This window comes from Cibotium barometz, chromosome 7 (genome assembly GCF_041138505.1).
Source record: "Cibotium barometz isolate CiBa-2024 chromosome 7, ASM4113850v1, whole genome shotgun sequence".
Lineage (NCBI taxonomy): Eukaryota > Viridiplantae > Streptophyta > Polypodiopsida > Cyatheales > Cibotiaceae > Cibotium > Cibotium barometz.
This window is the reverse complement of record NC_141052.1, coordinates 41,202,197-41,224,898: the sequence shown is the minus strand read 5'-3', so window position 1 is coordinate 41,224,898 and position 22,702 is coordinate 41,202,197. Positions and strand designations below refer to the sequence as shown.

General features: G+C 40.4%; 1 protein-coding gene and 1 long non-coding RNA gene across 2 annotated transcripts in view; both read left to right on the top strand.

The window, feature by feature from the left end:
• Window positions 1-210, top strand: part of LOC147637022 (auxin-responsive protein SAUR40-like) — a 1,597-nt gene extending 1,387 nt beyond the window's left edge. The window contains exon 1 of the mRNA XM_086800628.1: window positions 1-210. This exon is cut by the window's left edge and continues 1,387 nt beyond it. The gene's annotated coding sequence lies outside the window, so the exon portion shown is untranslated.
• Window positions 211-8,884: 8,674 nt separating this feature from the next.
• On the top strand, window positions 8,885-11,717 carry LOC147637021 (uncharacterized). The gene is made up of 2 exons (XR_015266142.1): window positions 8,885-9,214; window positions 9,301-11,717. It is a non-coding gene; the product is annotated as an uncharacterized LOC147637021 (long non-coding RNA).
• The last annotated feature ends 10,985 nt before the right edge of the window (window positions 11,718-22,702 follow it).

The window sequence follows — 22,702 nt, the reverse complement described above, 5'->3', positions numbered from 1 at the left end:
TTAAGTGCAGGTGCCTAAGTTGGTTATGCTTTTATGGTTTTTGAGTGAGGTTTGATGAGAGAACTGTCTTTATCATGTTTTGGCAGTTCTCAAAGATTCCCGGGTTCATGTATGGAGTTTTTGCAGATGAACTTTTATACATGGCTTTAACTTCATTCTTGAGTTCATGTATGAAGCTTTTTGCAGATGAACTTTTATACCTGGCTTTTATTTCAGTCTTGAGTTCATGTATGAAGCTTTTCTGAGCACACGAGGTGGTCTTGAAACCAGACGGTTCTCCCATTTGCCTGAGTGCCACATCTTTTTAGCACACAGGTAACAGGCGCTTTCAAAATCCATTGTAGTCTGAGACAGCATAGCAAATTTAGACGGGGTTTCCTAGGTGTGGGACTCTAGGATCCCCCCAAGCATCCAGTGGGAGCAACTGAACTAGATTGCAGTCTGATGCTGATTGCATGAAGGAAGGGAGCGGCTGGGGAGCATGTAGAAGGATTGTAATGGTAACATGTGAGGATATAGATATCTGACCGGCTGCCCTACCTGCACATTGCATCTCAGCTCTGAATCTGTTTAAGATCTCTTTCATTCCCTCTCTTTTAGTGCAGGCTGGGTTCAATCCCAGATTGGTGGACTGGAAAGCACTTCAGTGCTGAACCTGTGAAGGTTCAAAGTCTTCTGTGGTGCTCGAGTGCTTAGTTTGTTTGTTTTTTTCCAGCGTTGCACTTATTAAAGTGCACTTTTTAGCCATGCGTTCACTCTCATCTCTGTATGTTAATTGTTGTGGTTTGATTATGGTGCCAATTTGTATGGTTATGAACTCATTTCCAGATTATTGCTATTGTTTTTGGACGCTTTTTTAAAATACCTTAACGAGTTAAAAACAAGTATCATTGTTCAATTTGCAAGCCCATAGAAATAGGCAATTGAGAGGAGAGGTTTTTTATTTGCGAGTAACCAGAGTGTACTTCTTTGGAATGAACATAATAAACAGCGCTATCTTCTGAAGTTTACATCCTTTCTGATCAAGGTATACTTTATCTGGTCATGAAGAATCTGATGTTTTCCAGGACACACATGGTTTGCAAGATTGCCATGTGCTTGCCACTTATGGCCATGGGTTCCATGATCAGTTTTGTGAGTAGATTCTCATTTAGGACTAGCTGCTGCCATCTGTGCTTGCGTGCGCATGTGCATGCTGGCTGGCTGGTAGGCTGCATCATGGCCGAGTCTGCCCTTCACCTCTGGAGAAGTGTAGAAACTCAGTATGGTGGTTTATCTATGACTTGCAACTATGCTATGCATGATGAAGTTGATGTTTAAAGATTTATGAGTATACTTTCAGAGGCTTAGATCGCATTGTTAAGCCAGGTGTGAGATTGGGACCTTGCAAGTACTTAGTTTGTTCCCAGTCCAGTTGTCTAGTGCACTTGGCTTATTCATGTCATTTGATTAGGAAGTTGATTGAGATTCAGCGTTTGCACGGTAAAAGTAAGAAACGGTGATTGAGGCAAAGTATGCAATGCACGGCTGCTGCCATGGGGATAAAGAACAAGGTGAGTTAAGTATGGAGTTGACGGGAAGGATTCTACAGATGGGTGGCCAAGAGCGTGCTGCTGTGCGTGCATATGCTTGAAATTATACCTATGGTGACCATTCTACCCTCCTACAACCGAAATTATGCTGATTGTGACCATTCTACCCCACTACAGCTGTAGATGGTCTCATGTTTATGGCAGCTCTCGACATGGAAATTGACGACTCCACTCTCTCTCGTAACCGGCTGCTCCTGGCAGACACCAACCTCCTCGCGCCTGCCCACATAATTGGCTTCACGAGCTCTGTGCCCAACTCGCCAAGTTGCTGCGTTACACCTTCTCTTGCTCCTCCTTGCCTCACCCTCCTCCCGTGAGGTCAACTTTCTTCCGCAACCGGTAGAAAAGACAACAGTCAATTAATTAATCGAGACCACAATACAGTCAACTATAAACACTTAATCAAATCCACCAAACGTAAATGATGTGAAATAGATGATTCTTTGATGACTTTATTCGTAATATCTCCAACTTTGGGGGCCGTTAAAGTTTTTGGCCCAGTTAACCACCGTTAAAGTGGTTAACATCCACCTTTCCTTTTTCCCTTTATAAACTTGCTAATTTTACACCACCTGCAATGTATGACACATAAGAATGCTTAACATTTTGCCTAACCTTCTTGACCAAGATCTCACAATAGAACCCTCTTGGCCCACGAAGTGTCTGTGATTGCTGCTTAGCATTTAAGGCACCCATCTGATTCTTTCTATAGAATCTTTCATTGGCATATAAAAACTACTCATCTCATCAAACACATCTCCGCTCACTCGCATCTCACGAGTAGTGGGGTTATACGATCATCTGTAACCGCTATGATCAAGGGAATAAGGAATAAATATTAATCTTGAGCTTGTGCTTTACCTTTCATTCTACATGTTTGCCTCCATGTGCCCTCTCGTGAGACCTGCTTTCTCCAGTAACCCCATTTTGTTTCGCACTCAGTAGCACTCAGTTCTTGGTTTCTATGGTGAATCATGGGGACGGTGTATCTATTAGTGGTGGGCGATTTGTAGCCACCAAGGGCACCCAAATGTGTACATGTTAAACGTGCTCTGTAGTGTGTAGGTACAATGAGCGTGTAACAGCGGGAACTCCCGACACAATGGGTGTGCCACACCGGTAACTCTCAGAACTCTTGGTAACTCCTCAACCCTCGGAAGTGCCAATAGCTCTCAAAAGAACAAGAATTAATGAAGCTACACCCTCTTTGAGTGTGAACAATCCTTATTAGGTTTTGGTCAAAAGATCTGGCTTGATGCCTATAACACGGAGTACCATTTGAGTTGAGCAATCTTTCCCCCTCTCTCTCTCTCTCTCCCCACACACACACACACACACACACACACTCATCATGTATATCCTCCATCAACCATAACCTTTCAATAAACGCTAATCTCTCTTTGCACATGCTCCATCCGGGCACCATGAATGCCAGCATGGTTCTAGAGCCACCTTAGCCACCTCGTCCATGCTTCACATGTCCTCTCTACATTTCTTTTTCAAAGTTGTCACCATCATCACTGTGCTATGCTACGTTCCTTTCCCATTTGAAGCTATGCGTTTCTTAGTCAATGATGTGTTTCCTTTTCTGACGTCATGCGCTGCCCCGTGTACCTCTCCATGAGGCGCGTGCTGTCTAAATAGCCCATATCCATTTCTCATAGGGAAGCCTGCAGAGCAGAAAATGCATCATCAAAAGGCGGCTAGGTTATAACTACTATAGCATCTAGTCCCAAATGCAAGGCTGAAGGGGGGGTCCTCCTGACAACTATCTATAGAAGCAGAAGATAACACATTATCAAGGCAACTAATAGAGCAAACAACGTAGGCCATCTTCTGAGTAACAAAACACACTTCAGGCACCCTTAAACATAGCCAGTAGGGCAATTCTCTGGGCAGCCAAGTGCATGTACATTATTGAAGCCTATAACCGTTAATGCAAGCTATAGAGAGTCGATAGCAAAACACAAGTCTAACCAGCCTATAGAAGCATAAACACACACCACAAAGCTATCTAGTAGATGCTACATCAAATGCATCAACAAAAAATTGTGGCTTTTTTCAAAATCTAGCCTTCTACATCAAATTGGAGCTTTTATAGTGCCATGGAAGGAGGTCCAAGCATCTACATTAGGACATCATTGCCTTCTACAACAAAATCTACACTGGCAGCACTTGCATGGAAATTTCGTTCGAAAGAGACTACTTTTTACTGACATGCATTCAAGGGGGAGTTTTTAAACTTCCAAAATTCTCTAATTCCTTATATGTTTGAGTCATGGGTTCTCTGCCCGAATAGTCCCCCAAAATTTGAATTAAATATTTTGTGTATGTTTCCTTTGGTAATGCTCCATCATTCCCTCTTTACCCAAGGGAATCGTCTTGATAGACTGATGTAGGCTGTCATCTAGTGGTCAAGCTCTTATATGAGGCTCGACACATGAGAGTTTGGGTATTGGAATCATTGTGTTCTTTTGTATCACATGATTACATTTTAGAGTCCACATCACTATGACTAATGTATCACGTGATTACAGTTTAGAGTCCATATCACTATGACTAATGAAGGTTTTTCAAGCAGTACCTCCATCACTTTTGTATCACGTGATTATAGTTTAGAGTCCATATCACTATGACTAATGAAGGTTTGTCAAGCATCACCTCCATCACTTCGAAGGGGGGTTTGTTGGGTATTTTGAATTTTGTTTGGTGTGAACACCCTCTTTGGATGTGAACAACCCTTATTAGGTTTTGGTCAAAAGATACGGCTTGATGCCTATAAAAGCATGTACTTGGGTGGTTCTAATAACAGGGAGTGTCAGTTGTGCAATCTTTCTCTCCTAAGCTGTCACATCTCTCTCTCTCTCTCTCTCTCTCTCTCTCTCTCTCTCTCTCTATGGCTATCCTCCACCATAGCCTTTCAACAAACCCTAATCTCTCTTTGCACATGCTCCATCCTAACACCATGAATATTAACAAGAATTAAGTGGCAAATCATAAAGTGGTGGTAGTCACCTACTATGGAGGTCATGGCACCAACACCGGTGTATTCAATGACGCAACATCTACTTTGTTGTATTCACTTTCTGGTGCTTACTAATAGGCCATGTGAACATTGATGTATAAAAGTGACTCGTGTATTCTCCAATTCTCATATGCACTCTTATTCTCTATTATCTACCCTCCTGTGACACCACTGTGTCACCTCTTAGTGTGCCAATATCGAGCAATCAAGTCCACTATAGGTCAGCTTGTTGACACTGACAAGTGCGAAGTGCACTTTAATTTGATCAATTATGCCCTTCCTTGTTGAATTGTCATGAGCCATGATTGTTGAACATGAATTTTGCTATACATATTCATGGGGGCGAGGCTAATCAATGGAACCCACAAGTCACACAGATATTATAGATAAAGTAAATAACTCTTCAAGATGATTCTTATGAGTATACTATCGCCCAAAGCCTTCGATGTCCTTGGTTGTGTATTTGTTACGTTCATTTTTTGAGTGCATGTCTACAAGAGGTTTGTTGAGAGAGTCTTCATCATGTAGGAGGAAGAGTCATCATCATGTAGGAGGAAGAGTCATCATCATCCTTGCCTTGGTCTCTTTAGTAGCTAAGCCATCAACTTTCTTGCTTGATTATGGTCCACATGAAATATTTCCACTGCCCTCTTAAATTGTGCAAGGAAGATTAGAGTTTACTTCTTGGAGTATGGTCCACATCCATTGTCAAAAACAATGGAGTTTACTTCTTGGAGCATGCTCTAAGAAGTAAACAATGGAGTTTACTTCTTGCTCCACATGATTGTATCCATTGTTAGAAATAGTGGAGTTTACTTCCTTGAGTATGCTTCACATGATTACATCCATTATCATAAAGAGTGGAGTTTACTTTAAACCACAATCCACATGACTATATCCACAACTGCCCTTTTGAACTGTCAAAAGAATAAGAAGTAATGGGAACACACGGGTATTTCGGAGTTAGTTTGTATGAACACCCTCTGAGTGTGAACAATCCTTATTAGGTTTTGGTCAAAAGATCTAGCTTGATGCCTATAAAAGCATGTACTTGTGTGGTTCTAGTACTTGTGTGGTTTTAGTAACACGGAGTACCATTGGAGTTGAGCAATCTTTCCCTCTCTCTCTCTCTCTCTTTCTACACACACACACACACACACACTCATCATGGATATCCTCCATCTAATAACGTGGAGTACCATTTGAGTTGAGCAATCTTTCCCCCTTAAGCTCTTTCTCTCTCTCTCTCTCTCTCTCTCTCTCTCTCTCTCTCTCTCTCTCTCTCTCTCTACACACACACACTCATCATGGATATCCTCCATCTACCATAACCTTTCAGTAAACCCTATTCTCTTTGCACATGCTCCATCGCGGCACCATGAAAGCTAGCATGGTACTAGAGCCACCTTAGCCACCTTGTCCATGCTTCACATGTCCTCTCTACATTTCTTATTCAAAGCTATCACCGTTATCATTGTGCTATGCTATGTTCCTTTCCCATTTGAAGCTATGCATTTCTTAGTCAATGCTATGTTTCCTTTTTTCTGACGTCGTGTGCTGCCCCATGTACCTCTCCATTACGTGTGTGCTGTCTAAATAGACCATATCCATCTCTCATAAGGAAGCTTGCGGAGTAGAAAATGCATCATCAAAAGGCAGCTAGGTCATAATTGATGTAGCATCTAGTCCCAGATGCAAGGCTAAAGGGGGGGTCCTCTTGGCAACTATCTGTAGAAGAAGAAGATAACACATTATCAAGGCAACCAATAGGGCAAAAAATGTAGCCCATCTTCACAGTAACAAAATGCACTTTAGGCAGCCTTAATATGGAGGTCATCACCAACACCGATGCATTCAATGACACAACATCTACTTTGTTGTATTCACTTTCTGGCACACTTACTAATAGGACGCCGTGCAAACATTGATTTTTAAAAGTCACTCGTGTATTCTCCAATTATCATATGCACTCTTATTCTCTATTATCTGCCCTGTTACACCACTGTGTCACCTCTTAGCATGCCGATATCGGGCAATCAAGTCCAGCTTGTTCACATTGACAAGTGCAAAGTGAACTTCAATTTGATCAACTATGCCCTTCCTCGTCGAATTGTGTCATGAGCCATGATTGTTGAACATGAATTTTGCTATACATATTCATGGCGGGCTAGGCTAATCAATGGAACCCACAAGTTGGAGAAGATATTATAGATGAAGTAAATAACTCTTCAAGATGATTCTTATGAGTATACTATCGGTCAAAAGCCTTCAATGTCCTTGGTTGTGTCTCTTTTACGTTCATTTTTTGAGTGTGTGTCTACAAGAGGGTTTGTTGAGAGAGCCTTCGTCATGTAGGAGGAAGAGTCATCATCATCCTTGCCTTGGTCTCTTTAGTAGCTAAGCCATCAACTTTATTCCTTGAGTATGCTCCACATGAGCTATATCCACTGCCCTCTTAAACTGTGCAAGGAAGATTAGAGTTTACTTCTTGGATTATGGTCCACATGACTATATCCACTGTCAAAAAGAGTGGATTTTACTTCTTAGAGTATGGTCCACATGACTATACCCATTGTAAAAAAATAAGGAGTTTACTTCTTGGAGCATGCTCCACATGACTGTATCCATTGTTAGAAATAGTGGAGATTACTTCCTTGAGTATGCTTCACATGACTACATTCATTGTTAGAAAGAGTGGAGTTTAATTTGAACCACAATCCACATGACTATATCCACATGTGCCCTTTTGAACTGTGTGCAACAAGGAAAGAGGAGAGATACATGTATACATGCCTCCTCTATGTTTTGCCTCTCATTGGAAGAAACTTCCATCTCAAGCTGCTACTTTGGGTATGTTCCTTAGGTTAATGAAACTGCTCAAGTCATATTGTACACCTAAATCAGCCCCTTCTCCTATTCATTCTCTCTCAATCATCTCATGAACGTAAGGGAAAAAACACACGAGATTGTAACAATTTGATGGTTTGAATATTCCAATGCCCACTTTCTCTCCCCTTCTAGATATGGTCCCGTTTTATGACCCCCCATGTTGTGGAGCCCTTCCAAACATTGCCCAAGTTTTTTCCCCTTCAAGACCCAGTTTTTTCCCCTTCTAGAAATTGCCCCCCCATGCTGTGGAGCCCTTATGGCAATGCAAGTCAAGTGAAAGTGACAAGTAGTTTTAACCTTTCGTAGCAAGCAAGATTTGGAGAACACCAAGATACCCATATGAACAAGAAAGTACAAGCTTTATGAATGAGGGATTTATGTGTTACAAGAGACAGACCCTGAGAACCAAGTCAAAGTGCTTGGAAGTTTGAACTTAAACAAATTATGCAACGTGCTTACTCTAGTATAGCAAAACTACTAACTTGTTGGATTTATGCCAAGACGATGGGTTGGACATAAATCTACTTCAACTCAATAGGTAATCTACTCTCTCATGAAATTTCATCATCTCCTACAATCTCTCTCTCTCTCTCTCTCTCTCTCTCTCTCTCTCTCTCTCTCTCTCTAAACTTAGAACTAAGGAGATTTTTGACAACTGTACTTGAGGCTTGGTGTTTATGTGGGATCCAGGTGGGGTCGAACCTATCTTCTAATTCAACAAATCTTTGAATTAAAAAATCAAGAAGACTTGTCAAAACTAATGACATCCTTGCTTAGGTTATCCAAAGTTGAATGTTCTTCTATCTCGTAATGCAATTCTTTAGAAGAGGGAGAGAAATATCCTATATAGAATCTCTCTTGATCACTTGTAAGGAATACTAGATATAAGCTGAATGCTTCTTCTATCTCTTAATGTAGTTCTTGAGAAGAGGGTGACAAAAATCTTATATAGGATCCCTCTTGCTCTCTTGTAAGGAGTATTGGATATATTGAGATATGCTAGCATATTAGCATATTGAGCCATACATTTCCCCTAGATGTCAGAGCTACCCTCACTCTTGTAGCTTATTACGATGTGTGTTGGTGTAATGGAATTCTGGTGTCCCTGGGTCTTGATGATGTTCTAACTTAGTAAGGTTGTCTACATATATGATGTGACTCATACTCATGTTACTGTTCTCTCGTATTGTCTACTCATTGCCTCCTCTAGAATGTGTCTAATTGAGTCTTGTTCCTCACTTCTCATTATACTTTAACAATTGTGCACCCAATGTCACAAATGAGGAGCCTAACATTTATATTGGTGAGAGTGACACGTCCGAGCAACAATAATAAAAATAGAACAATAAAGCAAAGAAAGGGCAAGGAAGTGAAATGACACAACACTAATGCAAGTCCATCTTGCCCCCTTCCCAGAGAAGCCGTAGCCTCGAACTCCATCTCCACAAAATCCAAAGGTAGGTGAAAAACACATGAAACAACTTGCGCTTCATTTGATAGGAGAGTCCAACCCCAAAGGTCGGAAAGAGGGGGTACCGGATAAAGATAGCCTGTGTAAGCCATGGCAACCACACAGGCGGCAGCACCAAAGCTCAAAAAGAATGCTAAAGCCCTCAAAAGGAAGTACGAATTCCAAAGAGCCAATGTTCTTTGGCTCTCTGCTTTTCAGCAATCTTATGATCTTGTCAGGGACAACATCACTGCACTTGTAAGTTTCCCATGCCTTTCTTCTCTCTCTCTCTCTCTCTCTGTGTATTTTTGTTCCGGCTTTCACAACGTCTATATTGTACTCAGATAACCTCGGGTTGTAGACCTTCTGATCTGATCAAAAGGTTTTTATGTGGATGGTTTTCTGATCTGATCAAAAGGTTTTTATGCTAATCACAAGATGCCGTGACTGTTGGATTATACAAATCGGCTGCCATGGATTGATGTGGCAGCTTGCTATGTAGGAATTGAGGGCTTGTACATTTGACGACATTTTTGCACCTTTTCTCTTTTGATTGGCATTAGCAGATTGTCTTTTATCATAATCTTCTGCTAGTCTTGCTAGACATTGAGCTGCAAAATCTAGAGAGCTTGCGCTTTGCCTTTCATTCTAAATGTCTGCCTCCATCTGCATAATCTTCTGCTGAAGCTCTTTCACCTCTGCATCTATAGGCATAGATTGTGTACATACTTTTCCTTTTAGGATGTTAGTTTCTTGATCTTATCATTAGTCTACATGCATCTTCCTTTGACTACTTTATAATTACATCTTCCTTTGACTACTTTGTAATTACATCACCCTCTGAGTCTTTGTGTTTCAGTAGTGGCCTATGTGATTTGTTGCTTATGTGCATCTGTTGCCTTGTTGCAAACTGCTTCTGGCAACAACTGCCATTGGCTTATCCTAAGGTCTTATCTAAATTTGTTAATAGCTTGTTTTCTTCCTTGGCCTTAGCCTCCACTTTTTGCTACAACTCTTGATTGTTCTTCTTTATGGTTTGAAGTTCTTGCAGCTTTCTGGGCTATTGATGGTCCCTGTTTTTCCCTCTTCCACTCCCTTGCTGCCTTTTTTCCCTTTTGTTTCTGCACGGGATACCGATAATTTCTCGCCATGTAGCTCCTCCACTTTATTGGGTAGGTGAATATTTTTGGTAGTTAGCTTATCCACTTGTTTGAAGGCCTTCTGATGCTCTATTTGGAGGCTGTCATATTCATATTTGAGGTCTTCACATTCAGCTTCGACATGCAATGTTTTTTTTCCCTTGTCATTTCTAGTTGTTGCTCTATGACACTAATAAGACTTGCATTTATGATGGAGTCATATTATCAAGGGCTGATGCTAGCTGGGGCATTATTTCTTTTCCTTTATCTTCATCCCACTACATTAGAATTTAGCTAGCATGCTCGTTGTGTCTTTTGTGATTTATTGTTCCTGCACCAGCATCATTTCCATGGCCAACTGCACTACATCAATTTCTTCATCTTCATCCTATGCCTCTTGGATCTGCAACTTTCCCTTAGTGTGGTGAATAATTCTCTTCTATATGCCCTCTGTTGCTACTTGTTCCACATATTGGATCATTTTTGTGCCATGCTTAGCTATTTTCGTCGTTGCTTTATCTGCATATATGCTGCCCTCAGTGTTTCAGCTTCTCTTAGCTGTAAGTGGAGCTCATTAATTGTGTCTTTAATTGCAGCCTCTAGCTCATTCTCCTTACAGAGGTATCATGCATCTCTTTTTTCCATCTCTTTTACTTTTTTGCATGGAGGAGGCAGCTACAAAAGTTCTTTTCTTTGAGCTCTACAACCTATTCAGCCTTTGCAGTCTTTCTTTGAGTTGATGCCTCTGCCTGTAACCTTTTCTTCTGCTTTATCTTCTTTTCTCTGAGTATCTATACCTGCTTCTCTAAGTTGTGGACATGAGCTATTTTGTCTAGACCCTCTTAAGTGTTCTAAAATTGTGATTGTGATTGTTTGTTATACCTAAATCACAGCCTAGGATGCTTCCTTGGGGTTGTTGATGTGCCCTTTGTGTTGGGTGGTTGTGCATAAGCTACTCATGCTCCATTTGCATACATCTTTGGGCATGCTACACTTCACATAGGTGGGGAGTGGATTCATCACTTACTCTTCTCATTCTTACTACTTTTGAGTTTGGATAACTTGCTGTAGGTGTTGCTTTCCAATGTCCACCTTTTGTTGTTCTTGCAGCTTGGTTCTCTTTGGTTTGTGTGTTTCAATATTCTGTGTCCAATTAAATAACCTTTTGCCAGCATAGAGGTTGGGAAATTTTGCTTTTCTTAGACTCCTCCTCTCTCTCCTCCAGGTTGCATTATGTCTCTTTGTCTCCTCTTCTTCCTCTTCATCGAACTGCTTTGAGTTTCCAAGTTGTGCAACTACCTTCAGATGCCCACCCACTTCTTAGAGTGTCTTACCAGGGAAGCTATCTTTTGGTCTTGAGACCATGTTTCCTAAGACTATTGCTGCTCAATTAACTTTATGTCCTATTTATACTACATTCATCAGCAAGTTGTAATTTGATTCTCTCATGTTGACATTTTTTGCTAGCACACATACCATATCTACGTAGAGTCTCATCTGTTTTTGGAAGACTTGGCTTTCTCCTATGGAGACAATATTAGATAATTTGGAAAAAATCTCGGCACTTTGGCAATTAATTTTTTAATATAGTTTGGCCATATCTTGAGCATATTAACTCCAAATTTGTCGGAAATTAAAGATTTAGATTCTACTCTTAAATATATTTCCAATGATATGTCATGTGAAGGGGTTTTGACAAAATCTTGGATAGGTTCACCATGATCCCATTTTTCAAATGGGAATGGGATTTTTTTCAAATTATTTAATATGGTTTTCATTGCCTACCTTCTTTAGATTTGTGATAATATATATCTGATGCATATGTATTGGGTTATGCTCTCGTATGGGAGATGGAGGGCCTTTGCCACTGTATCCTCACTTACAAGCACCATCTTTTTTCTAGCTATCTACACCTTGTTATTCTTGGACAGCTCCATCAGTTGTTCTTTTGCTTGTAGATTATCTTGCGAGTTCTTCCAATACAATCAAGCTAAGGTGATTAGGCTAGTCTTTTCCATCCATGGTGGCTAATGATTTGGGTGGTTAGGGTCCAACAAGGAGTTTGATGGATGCGCTTGCATGTTATCATGTTGACAGCTATAGAAGGGGGTGAATTTTTTTGCATGAGGGCAAGAAAAGTGCACTATTGTGTAGAGAAAAAGTTTAAAAATAGTTTTTTTTATCTTACACGATTTCAAATTGTTGCTTTCTTAATGTGACCTATGATTTGTTATCTTCCCGATGAGCATGTATGGGTAGTAACTCTAGCGAGGAGGGGATTAAAGCCCATATATATTTCCTTCATGTTGAGGGTATAACATACCAGGCATCATGGCTAGTAACTCTGGAGAGGAGGGGATTGAGGCCCATATATATTTCCTTCATGTGTTGAGGGTACGACATATGAGGCATCATGTAAATATCGCACTAACACTTACATGTGATCGTAGTGTTTGCATGTCCTACACCACAAATGCTAGAAATATAAAGAGTTTTGCTACATGATCACTTTCTTGCTCATCTTTTTTTTAAAAACTTGCATGTGCTTTATACCATTGGCACGGTACACTTCCACTGTCGGACTATTGACCGGCCCATGATATGGCTTTCATCTTAATCCATTCACTGCTTTTGGCAATGGCATGCCATCTGGTGACTTCACGTTGAACGTGCCGTGTCCTAGTGTTGTAGTTATCTGATATGGTCATGTCCATCTGAGGTTCAATTTTCCAAGATGTAAACCCCTTCTTCTCTTGAGTTAAACACTAACACCCAATCACCTTCTTGAAAGAGTTTGTACTTTGTATTATTTGTATCCACCAATGCTTGTTCCATAGCTACCACCAATATGTTGTTCGATCAAGACTCTCGGCACTTATGCAATTCTGGGCCACCTAGCCGGCATCAGCCAACCACCAATCTATCCATCATGCCCAATGCCATAAGTGGTCAAAAAATGACTAACACACTTGTCTGCATTCATCAAGGACATTTTGGAGGCTAGTCCAGAAGAGCCAAAGAATTATCTAGAAACCTTTTGGACTAGTGTTAGTGAGCTTATTGCTAGCCGCCGTCACGTAGTGGAAGAAAGACTTAACTACACGATCCTCACAACATTATAGTGCAACACACACACAACGGGGAAAACTATTCTCCGAACAAAATTTTTCGAGCAAAGGAAAAAGTTGAGTGAAACTTGCCAAAGAACCTCCAAAAAGAATAAAATAGTTACACTTTCTAAACATGCACACGCAAGTATAACACTATAGTTAACATACAAGTTAGAGCATTTAATCGAACAAATGACACTAGCCCCATCAACTAGAAAAAAACATGAAAACATTAGTTTCCTCATATGATATTAAAACTCAACTAGAGTGAACCTAAGTTTAGGTGTTTTGTAGTGCTAATCGAAGCTAATTTTTTATATTCCAAGGTGCAAGCACGTATTTAATATTGAGCTCACCATAAGAAACTTCACCACAACCCAATAAAAGCATTCTTGAAGCCACATGCGAGTAAATCTTTTCAGACGAGATAGATTTCTTTAATGGGCCATGGTTTAGACGAGGTAAATTTTTAGGTTATCAGCTTTTATGGCTTTTATCCAAAGCTATGTAGCAAGGTATTTATTGGTGGGATTATATTACTTTGACTCAGGTTTTAGTGACCCAGTTCCAGTAGCAGAGAGTGTTAATGTTAATAAATTTTTTTTGCATCGTGATTACCTTAAAACAGTGGTGGGTTGAGTTTGGACTTGAAGCTTCTCAATCTATCAAATAGTAGAAAGGAGGATACTTCAAAACTGGTGAAACATTGCACATGTTCAGTGAGAGATCATTTGATTGGTCATGATCTATCTATTATAATACTGAATAAGTTATATTTGGTATATCAACCCAAGTTTCCCTTGAGAATTAGAACTTGAAGATGTAGTTTTAGGTATAGTCCTAAAAATAATTCACCTACAACATAGCTAATTTCACATTTGTGCATTTGGCAAAGGATATACTAAAATAGAAGAGTTATATCGTGGGTGCTTTGGCTTGGATACTCTCTTGATAGAAACAATTTTAAATGACATTTATAATAACGAGAGTGTATAGATATGTGATAGTTCCGTGGTTCTTACAAAGGAAATGTATTTGTATCCCTCAGGTACGAGGAATTGCCCATCCTAATAGGATAGGTAATTTTATTGGCTATACGACAATTGTATTTGTGATGTCAGATTATTTGATTCCTCAGGAGTTGAATTGAAGTATTTTTGTGTTCCTCATGACTTTGGTTTGAGTTAGTCTATTTTGAGTTTCACTAAGATAGTTGAAGGGATTCATATCCATTAATGGATTATTTAATTTCTCTAGAGAAGCCATGGTTTGTATTGTGTTGAATGCTTGGGATAGTGCAACATTAGAAACCCTTTTTGGAATTAATACCTTTCAAATTGTTTGATTTTATAATTTTATTTGAGTTTTTAGAATGTTTGTGGCACAATAGTGTACCAAATACACCGTTACTTTTTAATAAAGTTTTTGGTTAGCAAACCACAAGGGTTAGTGAGCTATTAGTGGGCTTGATTTACTCAGCATCCTTGCTCTTGTGATGATTTTCACATCATGACTAGAATGACTCATGATGTGAAAATGGTCAATTTTCATGCTTGCCAAAATTTCCAGGAGAGTATCCTCAATTGGCTTAACCTCAAAGACTTGTTCATGAAGAGACATGATCCTCATGCTGTGAAAATGATCAATTTTCATGCGTGCCAAAAGTTCAAGGAGAGAGTGTTAGCAGTCATCTCCTGTCTGTACATTTACACCAGGGCCTCTGTTGTGGGCGTGTCCACCCGGATTAGGTGTTTTCTCATTTTTTTCCACTCCATATTTTTTCTTATTTTTTTTTCGTGTTGTGGGAGGCTGCCCTGTGCATGTCAGCTACCTCTGTATGTTGGCTGACTGTAGTATGGTGTGCTTTGACACTGGCCGACTGCTCTTTGTGTCTCTCTACTGCTGGCCGACTTCACTCATGCAGTCGGTTGTTCCTACTACAGGCCGACTGCACATATGGGGCCATATGCAATGGCCCCATGGCCCCCCACTTGTTGTATCATAGATTCGGGATTTTCTTGTGTAGAGCAGAGTTACATGCCTCTCTCCTTCTCTATTGCTGTTTTTTTTTTTTGCAGTGCACTTGCTCTTGTGTTCTCAAATTTTGTCATCATCTTCGCTGCATATTCTGACATGGTATGAGAGCTCTAGGCTCTTGATAGATCTTGTGAATTGTGTGAGCAAGAGGGGGACTGTTGTGTTGCTGATTGGTTGACTGTTTTGGACTGTTTGGGAAGAGAAAAATCAAGAGGAAGGCGGGTTGATTTGTTGGACAGCCACTTGCAGGTTTAAGTTCTTCTTTTTTTTTCACCCACCTACCCTTTTCAGTTACATCTCCGCAATGGCAGATTTACTTGAGATGGCTGAGAAGCATGTGAAGATCTTGACACTCCCCACGTTCCTAGTGGACCGTCAGTTGGACGGGAACAACTAAGGCATATGGAAGGTAATGATGGAATTTGTTTTGGAGTCTTACGGCCTTGCTAATTTCATTGTTGTTGGGATTCCACGGTCGGAGTTAAGAGGAAGGGGAGTTACCCTCGATTCGGAAGGAAGGTGAGGCACAAGCACAGTTATGGGATTGTGTCAATGTCAGAGTTCGTTTTTTCATTTTCCTCAACTGCACACCACAGGTAATTAATCATATCAAGCATATGACGCTGGCCAGAGGTATATGGCAGCATTTGGCTTCTCTTTACAACAAGGTATCGCCCATGAAGAGGATCTCCTTGGAAGTACAGATGCGGGTAATGAATCCTACAAAGTCGTCGACGATGCGGGAGCACATCAACAAGCTACATGCTCTTCAGCAGGAAGTTCTCCAAGCTAGGAAGGAGATATCGTCGGAGGATATGGCCATAACGTTGTTGTCACATTTTTCCTCTCAGTACTCAGCATTTTACTCTTCGTTGATTACCAATGGCAGGCTCAGCACCATCACATGGGAGGAGCTTGTGCCCATGGTCTTGGACCAGGAGGAACGATTCTCGAACTCTCCACAGGACAAATGTTTGGAGGCCTTAACTGGCCAATGGTCGAAAGGCCGTACCAACAAGGGCAAAGGGAAGGCTTCATTGGAGAAGTCTTTTGAGAAGATGTCTGACTCAGACCGCAAGAAACTAAAGACAGAGAGGACCTGTAATGATTGTGTGGTGGCGAGAAAGGCCACTATTGGAGGCAGTGTCCCAAGCGGAGCACCGAGAAGGGTGCAGAATTCTCAGCAAGCATGAAGACTCCAGCTTTTGTGCACCTGGAGGTGGACACCGATGTTTCATTTTCTTCAGGCAGGGAGGAGGTTGGAGGACTCTCCGCTATACGGATACTTGGGAGTGGATTCTAGATAGTGGTGCTTCTTCCAGGCACATGACTTCTTCTCGTTCAGATTTACAGGATCTCTGTAGGTATTCTGGTCACATTCTTACTGGGATACATCCACTATCCCAGTTCACAGTGAGGACAGGTTGGAGATAGTTCCCGATGGCAGAGGGGAGAAGCATTCCTCCTAGGTGTTGTATGTTCCATCACTTGGTTTTCATCTGTTATCAGTGCATCACGTTTGCAAGACTGGCGTACGGGTGGAGTTTGATGAGCATTTTGTTGCTCTCCGAGACAAGGCAACATGCCAGGTAGTTTGGGAAGGCGGAGTGGAGAATGGAGTTTACAAGCTTTTAGCACTCTCTCCCAAGTCCTCAGTTTTGTGATGAGTGGCAGTCTCGTAATGGCCACTTAAGGGTGGCCACTTAAGGGGCTTTCCGGGACCAGATGGTGGATAGCTTACTAGTTGATGGTAGCAGTTGGCAGGAACTTTCCAGTACAAATGTTGGTAGTTCTTGTGTTTGTCACAGTCAGAGGAAACTTTACAGGTAACTTATGCTCTGATGTCTCATAGCATTCGGGACAAAGAAATTGATTACTTGCAGAAGGAGGTGGATGTTGCACATTCTCCAAGCTTTGTGGTTTCGGATTCAGAGGGGTGGTTTACAGGTTTTCAAAGGCCTTGAATGGTCTTCAACAGGTTTCCAGGATTTGGCATCCCACCGTATTAGGTGTTGATCTTTTTGTGAGCAGTATGATGCCTCCTTGACTGGGAAGCAGAATGGTTCATTGATCTGGTTGTTGGATACCAGATTGGACGGGAGCTTCTTGATGAGGCTGTTGAGCTCATGTTTGCAGAGGACTCTTTGGGAGGCAAGATTGCGTATCTTGTGGTTTCTGCAACATGCGAAGGATCTTGGACTCTTCTACACAAGAGGGGGATTGATGGATGGAGTCCGACTCCAAGGTTGGAGTGACCCAGATTGGGGAGGAGATCCAGACACGAGGAGATCTACATCAGGCTACAGTTTTACCCTCGGCTCAAGAGCAGTAGGAGGCAGCTAACTATTGCCTTATCATCGACAAAGGCAGAGTACTGGACTGCTTGTGGTGTTGCTTTCGAGGTGGTGAGGTTGTAGAGGTTACTTGGCAGGATTGGGTTTCCACTGGTGGAACCCATGGTCATCCGAGGCATTTTGTTCGTAAAAAGATCGTTGTTGATGACATCTTGCTAGAGTTCTGTTCGACGGAGGACAGTGTGGTGGACCTCTTCACAAAGTCTCTATCTCAGAGGCTTTGCTCCGGCGACACTCCAGCTCCCTTGGGTTGGTTTCACATCCAGGAGCTGAGAGGGGGTGTTAGAAGTCATCTCCTGTCTGTACATTTACACCAGGGCCTCTGTTGTGGGTGTGCCCGCCCGGATTAGGTGTTTTCTCATTTTTCCCCACTCTCCATATTTTTTCTTATTTTTTTCCTATTTTTGTGCTGTGGGAGGTTGCCCTGTGCATGTCGGCTACCTTTGTATGTTGGCCGACTACAGTATGGTGTGCTCTGACATTGGCTGACTGCTCTTTGTCTCTCTCTACTGCTTGTCGACTAGAGATCTTGCAGTCGGGTGTCTACACAGGCTGTCGATTGTCCCTGCTACAAGCCAACCCCACATATGGGGCCATATAAAATGGCCCCATGGCCCCCCCACTTGTATCATAGATTCGGGATTTTCTTCTGTATATAGAGCAGAGTTACATGCCTCTCTCTCTCTCCTTCTCTATTGCTGTATTTTTTTTCTGCAGTGCACTTGCTCTTGTGTTCTTAGATTTTGTCATCATCTCCACTGCATATTCTGACAGAGAGTACCCTCAAATGGCTTAACCTCAAAGACTTGTTCTCATGAGCAAACATGATTTTCACATGAGAATCTAGGATTCTCACATTGTGAAAATGAATAGATTTTCACCAAGTTGGGATTTCAAGAATGGTGGCCTACATGCTAGTTTTCACAAAGCTGAGCTATGTATCCTTACAAGAATCTTGTTCATAACATATTTTCACGATGTGAGAATAAAAGATTCTCATATCATGAACTAAAAAGATTCTCATATCTCGTGAATATTCTCATGTAGGTGGTTTTAGAAGTAAAAAGCAGGTGAGATCTTCATAGTAGGCTTTGGGATCTTCTCTGGTTCAATTTTCGATAGTTTTCTTTTAAAATCAAGATTCTTACGAGCATGTGAATCATGATTCTCATGGGTGTGAGAATTTGAGATTCTCCAAATTCTCACGGTGAAGTGATTTTTGCATTTTGGATTTTCATAATGTTGAAGTCCAAGATGATATATCCATGATGGGTCTAGAGGGTTTCCCTACTAATAATAAGATGCTTTTCAAGGATCTCAAATTTTCACGGACATTAGAGTCACAGACTCTCATGGCATGAGAGTCTAAGATTCTCATGTGAAGCAATTTGGGTTTCTTTGGGTTGAGAGATTCGCACGTGTGATTATTCAAGGCATTTAGAATGTAAAGATGAGAAGCTTGTAATTGCTAGTAAAATGCGATAGAGCAACAACTTACATCGTAGACTAGCTTTCTAAGGTATCTTCGTGTAAGAGGGTACCAAGGCTCGGACCCTTTAGTGTACTTCTTTCTTATTTGAGCTATTAACTTTCTATCTTTTTCAGGTAGGTCCTTCACTTCACCCAAAAAGGGTGGCAGAGAGATAGGGGAGGCCTTAGATGGTGTTATATATATATATATTATTTTTAGATGTCAACTCCGTGTATATGAGATAATCAAAACACAAGCGAGATCAACTAGGTAGATACGATGACATTTCTTCCAACACCTCCTGCAACAAGGAGAGGGTGATGTTACCTTTTTGTTATATGACTCAAAGGCACAACCAATGAACCTGCTCAAAGGTTTGGTGTTGACAGGACCAAACTCTATGTCCAAGGCGCGCTATGGCCTCCCTTAATGCTGTTGCCACCAACTTGTCTAGCATTAACGGCTTGGTCGACTAAGCAAGGAGTGCACACTGTCTATTGAAGGGGGAGAGGGAGTGTAGCTGCTCTGATACCATTGTAATCACAAGCACCACAAACTCTAGCATCACCGTTTAAAATTTTAAAAAAAATGTGGACCAAAAATGGAAAAAAGGGGCCCGAATGAAAGTGATTAACTTGTTAATTTAGTACAGGTTTTAGAGGTCAAATGCCTCAAAATACTTTTGATGGGTCTATGTAAGAGTTAAAATCATTAAGCAACTCTTTAGGAAGAGATTTTCTCAAAGCTAAATTTTCTGGTAGCTTAAGAACTTTAACAATATCCAACTTATTCATTGTCTCGTTAAGCAGTTGTATCATATATTCTAAATTATAGATATGTAGACCTGAAATCTCAGCTACGTATTGCTTAGTAAGTTTCATCCTCCTTTTTCATACGCCATGTCTCTAGCAAACTATTAATCTGCTTCATTTGTCTTGATTTTCTCTCATCGCAATGGGTGTGTTTTTAGCCTATTTGGCTTACTTTGCAAGTGTGCATTTAAATCTTTAAGAAAAGTTATTTTCTTCTGAAGTTCAAAAACCTAAGTTTAAGAATTTGATATAGCTCTATGTAAGTTATAGGTATGATTATAAGACTAACATAATCTTAAGCAATACCCTAGAAAACCATTAACACCATCTTCCACAAACCTTATTAGATCATGAACAGATGTAAAGAAAGGACACCTACCAGTTAAGGGATCAATAGAGCAGAGATTACCATCCACCCATAAGTCAATGTGTTTCCTCCCTTCATTCCGAAGTCGGTTTGCTTCAATTGAATCTCTCAGTGACCTCTGATTTTCACTTCGCGGGCTAGGTTGCGTATTCAGAGTCAAGCTTGATGCTCATGTGAAACCTCCTTTTAGAGGGGATATCTGAAGTGGACATGTCTCAAAAAGAAAGGAGAGCTTGTAAGGGAGAAAAACTGTGATGGTCATAAAAATAAGGAGCGAGAGAATATACATAGAACAAGGCATTGAGTGGCGAGAATAGTCAAGCATAAGGTTGAGGTACGAGGTGAACATTTGGAGGGAAAAATGTTGGGGGCAATAACGTTGGAGGGAAATAAGCTGGGAGGATTCAAATTGTCCAAACTACAAGGAAGGTACGCTACACAACACAAGGAAAAGTGACCTCTGAAATAAATTCAAAGTATCTTTGCAATAATGCAAAGATATGCTTTATAGACCAAAATATCCACAAATCCAATCAAAACAATAATGGATATTGTGCTGTATCCAAATTATGGTTCAAAAAGTTGAAACAGCAAAAAATTAGGCCTTTTGGTTTGCCAAGGCCACATAAGGTCACTAAAGCATGAAACCTATTAATCTTGAAATTCCTAACTACTTTTGAAACTATTATCATATAGAAGGCTCTATGGTATTTGAAAAATAGAAAAGAAAGAGTGTTTTTGAGTACAATGAATTTAATAACATTTGGATGGATGTTATAAAAGTACAAGTTGCTATGGTTAAGTTGTATGGAATAATTGTAGATAAATGTAGTGGGAAACTTAAATTTGTTTTGAAGTTAGATGAAGCACAGATTTGGAAGTGCCAGAAAATGGAAAGAGTGAGCATTTCTATTATGAATCGATCATTAGAGTATAGCCAGGGCATGAGGGATGTTCGTGGTCATAGTGTGCAATCAAAGATGAAGCTATGGTGCATTGGCTCTGCCCAAGTACTAGTTGAAAGCGATTAAACACTCAAATGGATTTTCTGTCATACTAACATTCCTAGAATTATTGAATCCCAAAGTGCAGGTGAATGCCTGAATGTTGATGGTGTTAGTAGTTTTTCAGTTGAATGGCATATGAGTGTTGATTTAAAGGCATTAAAATCAATGTATGGTATTAGTGGTGGTGCTAACTCTATGTATCCTTGTCTATATTGCATGGCTAGTATGGAGACAAATGAGTGTTGTAACACAAAAGCTATTGGTAGGCCTCCAACAGGAAACAATGTGGATTTATCAAAATTGAGAAACACAAAAATGATTTGGGATCCTATACTTCCAATTCAGCTTACAAATGTTGATATTTTCACATCACATGCTGAAATTAGAATACTTGATAAACTTCTTCGTCTTCATTTATACTTTGTATATTCATTGAAGCCTACAAAAATTACAAATGAATGCATAGATAAATGTGAAAAATTGCTATCAACCATGGGTTTCCATGGTGGTCAAGTGCACCTCAAGAAAGACCTAAATCTTTCTCTTAGAAAACAGGTGATGGTCTTGCAGATGTTTCAATGGGAGGATCAAAGGCAAGAAGATTTTTTTAGCAATTATTAATCATGACTAAAAACATGTAAATGCAATGTGGGAGTGTTGGAAAGAGCTATGCTAAATAACAAAAAACGTCTCAAGCAATCCTCCTCAAGTACTTGATGACTTTTTGAAGCTTCTGAGGAAACAAGCGAGAATAGATACATATGCTCATGAGTACAAAGAAACTATAACATGTCTGATTCAGGTAATCAAGGCTGCATGGAGAGAAAAGGACATCACATACTACCTGGTAAGGTCTTTAACTATTGTTTAGTTTACACTTGTGAAACAACTTACTGATGTATATCAAAAAACTAAACTACTACCATTGCTCATGCAGCATATACTTTATATTTATGGTCCATTCTTTGTTGAGAACCAAGGACCACTTGCAACATGGAATACTCAAGGCATGGAGAAATCACACTACCAAGTCGAACATCATTCTTTTAAAGTACATGACATGGAGGCGGAAGAACAAGGAGCAATGCATTAAAAGAGCTCTTCAACTAGTTTTACAGGAGACGACTTCAAAGAATTCTAGTTGTTCATCAATCATAAACACAAAAACAAGAGAAGAAGCTGATTATATTTCATCAAAGGCATACATCAACCAACTATCTTGATACAAAAATTAGAAAATGGCTATATAGAGAAAATACAAAACCAGTTGGCAAACATAGAACGGTTTAAAAAGCCCTACAATGTACAAACTTCCTTAATGCAAAACTATTTTTTGATTTTCTTCACAGCAGTGTCAAACAGGCATTTTGCCTCTGTATCTCAAAAACTTCTTTCTCTTGCATCCTCCAAGGAGTTTTATATCTGACTTCTTATTTTTCAGGGCATAAG